Source organism: Glycine max, chromosome 7 (genome assembly GCF_000004515.6).
Source record: "Glycine max cultivar Williams 82 chromosome 7, Glycine_max_v4.0, whole genome shotgun sequence".
NCBI lineage: Eukaryota > Viridiplantae > Streptophyta > Magnoliopsida > Fabales > Fabaceae > Glycine > Glycine max.
This window is the reverse complement of record NC_038243.2, coordinates 16,213,900-16,219,309: the sequence shown is the minus strand read 5'-3', so window position 1 is coordinate 16,219,309 and position 5,410 is coordinate 16,213,900. Positions and strand designations below refer to the sequence as shown.

The 5,410-nt window shown below is 28.2% G+C and overlaps 1 long non-coding RNA gene across 1 annotated transcript; it reads right to left on the bottom strand.

The window, feature by feature from the left end:
- Positions 1–3,895: 3,895 nt before the first annotated feature.
- Positions 3,896–5,347, bottom strand: LOC102668564 (uncharacterized). Its single transcript, XR_415157.3, has 3 exons — positions 5,280–5,347; positions 5,081–5,142; positions 3,896–4,031 (listed from the first exon to the last, which is right to left on the bottom strand). It is a non-coding gene; the product is annotated as an uncharacterized lncRNA (long non-coding RNA).
- Positions 5,348–5,410: the final 63 nt, after the last annotated feature.

Below are 5,410 nucleotides of genomic sequence, written 5' to 3'. Positions count from 1 at the left end.
TTATAAATTATCAATTATTTTTTTAATACAAATTATCTTATGATAAGTTACAAATAACTTGTTAATATTTTTGTAATTAATTGTAATTGATAATATTACTCATATTTTAATGGTAATGATTAAAAGATAATTAAAATATGAATTATAAAACTAAAAAGATCACTTCCAAATTATAAGAACTAAAAGAAAATTAAAATGTAAATTGTAAGAACTAGAAGGATCACTTTTAAACTATAGAGACTAAAATAATTAAAATATAAATTATAAATATTAGCAATTTTGGATCATATATATATATATATATATATATATATATATATATATATATATATATATATATATATATATATCACATAATTGAGAGAGATAGGAATATTATTTTATTAGCCAAAATATTAAAGTGGTATAATCGATATAATATTATGGCTAATTGTGTATATATTATTAGTGATATTGTAATTTGACGAGGGGCCAAATTATAATTATTAAACTTGGGATAACTAATGAAAGTTACCAATACAAGAGGTTATAGTCTCATTTATAGAAAGAGAAGTGACAGAACTTACAATTTTTCTTTCTTTTTCTCCTTATTCCCATCAGAAGAGAAAATTTAAAGAAGAAAACAAAGCTCTCTACATCTTGGAAGATCATAAAGCCAATCTTGATCTTCATCAACCTTTCATCATTTCATTATGGCTAATTCTTTCCGCAACTAGTTTTCATCATAATTTTGAATATGAGAGAACAATGAGATTTTATTCATGTTTATGCAGTAATTTCTCTCTACATGAATAGAAAACATGTGGTTAGTATTTATGATTTTTTGTTAAAATCAAATTAGGTTGATTAAATCCCTACAACAAGAATTAAAAAAATCACTTTCAAACTATAAAAACTAAAAAATACAAATTATGAAATTATAAGGATCAAATGAATAATTAAATCTTATAATTACTAACTCAACTTAGTTGATTGAATATGATATATGAATATTATAAATCTTGGCATCATGTTTAATTCATAGGATAAAAAAATGATAAAATTACAAACTAATAATTAAGTATATCTCTTTTATTATATAGTATCATTTTTTTATTATTGTATAACCATTTATAGGTTTTAATGTCAAACTATAAGTTCTCTTTCCAATGAAGCAAAAAATAATCTAGAATTTGACTAGTTTATGTATTGGACTTATATATTAATAAATCAAGGATAAGTTGACATAGCTAAAATTATCCAATCTTTAGAATTAAAATTAAAATATATAATTGTAATCTTAATTAGAAGTGTCGAATTAAAATTGAAATATATAATTATATTAAATATTTGAATGAAAAAATTTATCATTTATAATAATGATATCTAGTCTAAAAAAAATTATTTCTAGCCGTGTCTACATGCTCTATAAAAAAATGAATTTAATTGAGCATTTAAATAGCCGGAGTTTATTGACAAAAGCTTATTCACACCGTTATTGCATATAAATTTTCAGCAGTTTCGTGGAAAGTTGGGGGCCCTGACTTTTGCCTATATAAAGGATAAGGAATGTGAGACACAAAGGCACTAACATCGAAAAGAAAGCAAACATGGGGTGTTTTTGCTTCCGAGCTAGAAAGGAAGGAGATGATAACAAATACAAGCCCAATGATATTATGACAGCAGGTGCTGCTGCTGCTGCTGCTGCTGCTCCAACCAAAACTTGTGATGAAACTCATGGTACCACTACAGATCATAATCATGGAACTCATGATACCACAGCTCATCATCATGGTAGTCATGATACCACAGGCCATCATCTTCATCATCATACCGTTGGTCATGATGGAGGCGCTCATTTTAGTGATGGAGGCGCTCATTTTAGTGATGGTGGCGGTTTCTGAGGTTCCATTCTGTTTTGTGTTTTAAGTTTGATGTCAATTTATATTTTGTTTGGTTTGTATTTTTTTTCTTTCAGTTTAATGTTTTTAATAGCGTTTGCCTTTTTTCTATTATTTAAATATTCTTGTAATAATTGAAATATGGTATGATTTTTTATTTTTAGAATTTTATTAAGGAAATAATACAAATAATAAATTGCGCCTTACATTATTTCTTAACAAAATTTCTTAGGGCTTCGTTCTGGTTCAATTGTGGGAAATTATAGCTGTCTTTGATTAAACTTAGGACTTCGTTCTGGTTCAATTGTGAGAAATTATAGCCGTCTGTTTTAAGAATATCATAATATATTCTCTGTTGTACTTTTCGTTTATTTGGTCGTTATTATTTATCATTTACATGGATTAAAGTATTCCTTATTTATTTATTTATCAAATAAATAAATAAAATCAAGGTAAACTATTTATAAAAACAAAATCAGAAGCTTACGGTGATTATTACTAGCACTACTTGCACGTATATAACGTGAGAATGTCATAATCTTTATCTTGCTCGTTAAATTCATAGTTTCAGAAATTATCCAAAAGAAATAAACTAAAAGTAAACTCTAATGAAGCAAAACTGATCCTAATACCCGTCTTAAAAAATGTAAAATACAATAAGGAACTATCTCATGTTAAACAGAATGAGTACGTAGTATATGAAATGAATAAATCAAAGCTCAGTGGCATCTCGATCCATTGCTTTTCTTTATAATAAACATCTTATTAAATATAAAATGCAAAAAATTACTCTAATCTTTATACAAATATTAGAACGATACACTTAACAATACTAACAACTATACTCCAAAATATTAACACACAATTTATTAGTCAAGAATAGAGATAGCTGCCTTTTATGCCCAGTGAGGGTAATACAACCCCAAAATTAAGTTAATGATGTTACTTAAAACGTATTTATGAGCAGCATGTAAGTAACTAATGGGATTAATGTAACAAAAACAAATCAATAATGGGATCGTCAAATTTAAAAGGAAACTTAACAATAAAATTATGGACTTTTGGATTAGGTGTATTCCAAGAAAAATTTAGGAAAAAGTTGTATACCAAGAAATCATTGACTCCTTCTTGATTGAATTAGGTGGCTTCTTTTTCCTGTTTGGATATCACAGTAATGATAAATCATTTTTATGGAAGAATTTATATGCAGGATTGCGATCAAATGAACTAACGGACACCAATGATGAATAGGTTTTGCTGTGAAGCATTAAATCGAATATTTCGGAATTTTATGGCATCCCAAAATAAAGACAACGCAACAAAATTGTTGAGAGGAAAGGTAATTATTTTGGACGGTGATTTCAAAAAGATTTTGCTTGTGATTAGGAAGGGATGAGACAAGATATTGTTGGTTCTACCATAAATGCTTCTAACATATGATGGTTCCATGGTCTTGAGGCTTAAAGCAACATCAGGTTAGGTGCTACAACTAATTAATAATGTAGACTGACATCATATAAGAGAACAGATTTGGATTAACGCGGATTTGTAGAGGTTTTAAACCTACGCTAACTGTAGAGGTTTTTTAAAGGAGGTTTTAAACCTACGCTAATTGTGGAGGTTTATTGGAAGAGGTTTTTATACCTACACTAAATATGGAGGTTTTTTGTAGGAGGTTTTAAACCTATGCTAAATGCGGAGGTTTATTAAAAGAGGTTTTAAAACTATACTATGGAGGGATTTTTTTTAAATCATGCTAGCAATAGATGTTTTACAATTGATTTTCTAATTCTCCTTATTTTCTTGTATATAATGATTTTGTATACTCATTTTAGTTTCATAATCTACATGTATTATAATTTTTCATTTTCTTATGATATCAATAAAAAAAATGTAATAAAAAAACTCATAATGAGGACATAGAAATTATATTTCAATAACCAAAATAATAGCATATAGTTCAAAGATTTATAATTTAAATTTCTATTGTAAATCAAAGTATGACATAAAATCCATAACAAAGTAATATTAGTATTGTACTAAACTTTTAATTTAAATCCAAAATACATTATAAGAAAACTAAGGGTTGCTAGCACCAGAAGATCCTCTTGCATCCAAAGGTGTATTAGGAACACTTGAAGCATCATTTGGCTGAAATAAGAAAAGAAAAAACACTTAGTCACATATACTATATACAAGGGTGTATCACACATACTAAATCATAATGACCCTTTGTTCTTGCATATAAAATATGTTTGTTCAACAACATTAAATTTGCGTCTCATTCCATAAAATACAAAGATCAATTCCTCCTGAAATGTCGAAACACAAGAAGTGTGGCTGTGCATCAATTGGATCTCTTTAACTCCCTTACAAATTATTCTTTAAAATAACTTATGTTTAACCAAAAATATCAATAGCTGACTTCATTGTATATCACACGCATAACTAAGAGTTTGTATTATACACATTCAATAGGTTGTTAGTGACGTGTGCAACTCCTATACTAAGCATGATAAAAAAAAAACTCCTATACGTACCAAAAAACTCCTAAAGAGAATGTCCCCTTGGCTGTTTATTAATAGTGATCAATGTTTAATTACAGTAATAACCTAATCCCTTAATTGTAGGGATAATAATCAAGATAAATCAATTACATACAAATAGTAAGTAGGAAACTAAATCAATAATGTAAATAAGGAAACAATCATATCAAAATGATGTCTTATCCCATTGGTTGAATGTCAATGCATTATCCCCTAACTGGAGTGCACAATTTAGGGTGATTAACAATTAACATCAATTGGTGGAATTGATTCTTCTATTCTGAAAATGGCGCATGGAATTTATCGTATATAGTATAGAGCTAGAGAGAGAAAAGAATATCAAGGCTTGTAAACTAGCATATCAATTAATAATAAATAAAAAATTAAGGGGCCCCAATTATAACAAGAATGTTCTGCACCGAAAAATGAAGGATATAATTTCTATCACGAGGCCAAAATCTAAATGAAGTATTTTTTCTCTGCACCGCACCGCACTACACAAACATCCATGATTTCTCACGCATACACATTGCAAAACAAAGGAAAGAAATACCAGAGTAAAATAAAAATAATGCCCAGACAATACACATGCCAGAAGATAAGATATATTAAAATAAAATAAAAATAGTACTTTCGAAGATAATTGTGCAATACCTGGCCTTATTTTCTCTTTGAATCCTTCGAATCCTTCGAATCTCTCCGAAGATAACTGCCCTCTGTAATAGCAAGCAAAACACATGCTTGTATCAAGTGTGTATTGATTTTGTCCGAATATATACATAAAAAAAAGAAAGAAAAAAACAAAGATGATGATTCGATTAATTAAAACAAAAATAAGAAAAGAGCAACGAACCTTTGAACAAAGAGAGGAAGTACCTTTGAAGAGAGGGGATTTGGGAAGCGAGAGAAGAAAAGAAAAATCAAAGCCTGGAACAAGAAACCGAGAGAAATTTTGGGGGTAATCTAAAGAGAGGGGTTTTGGGA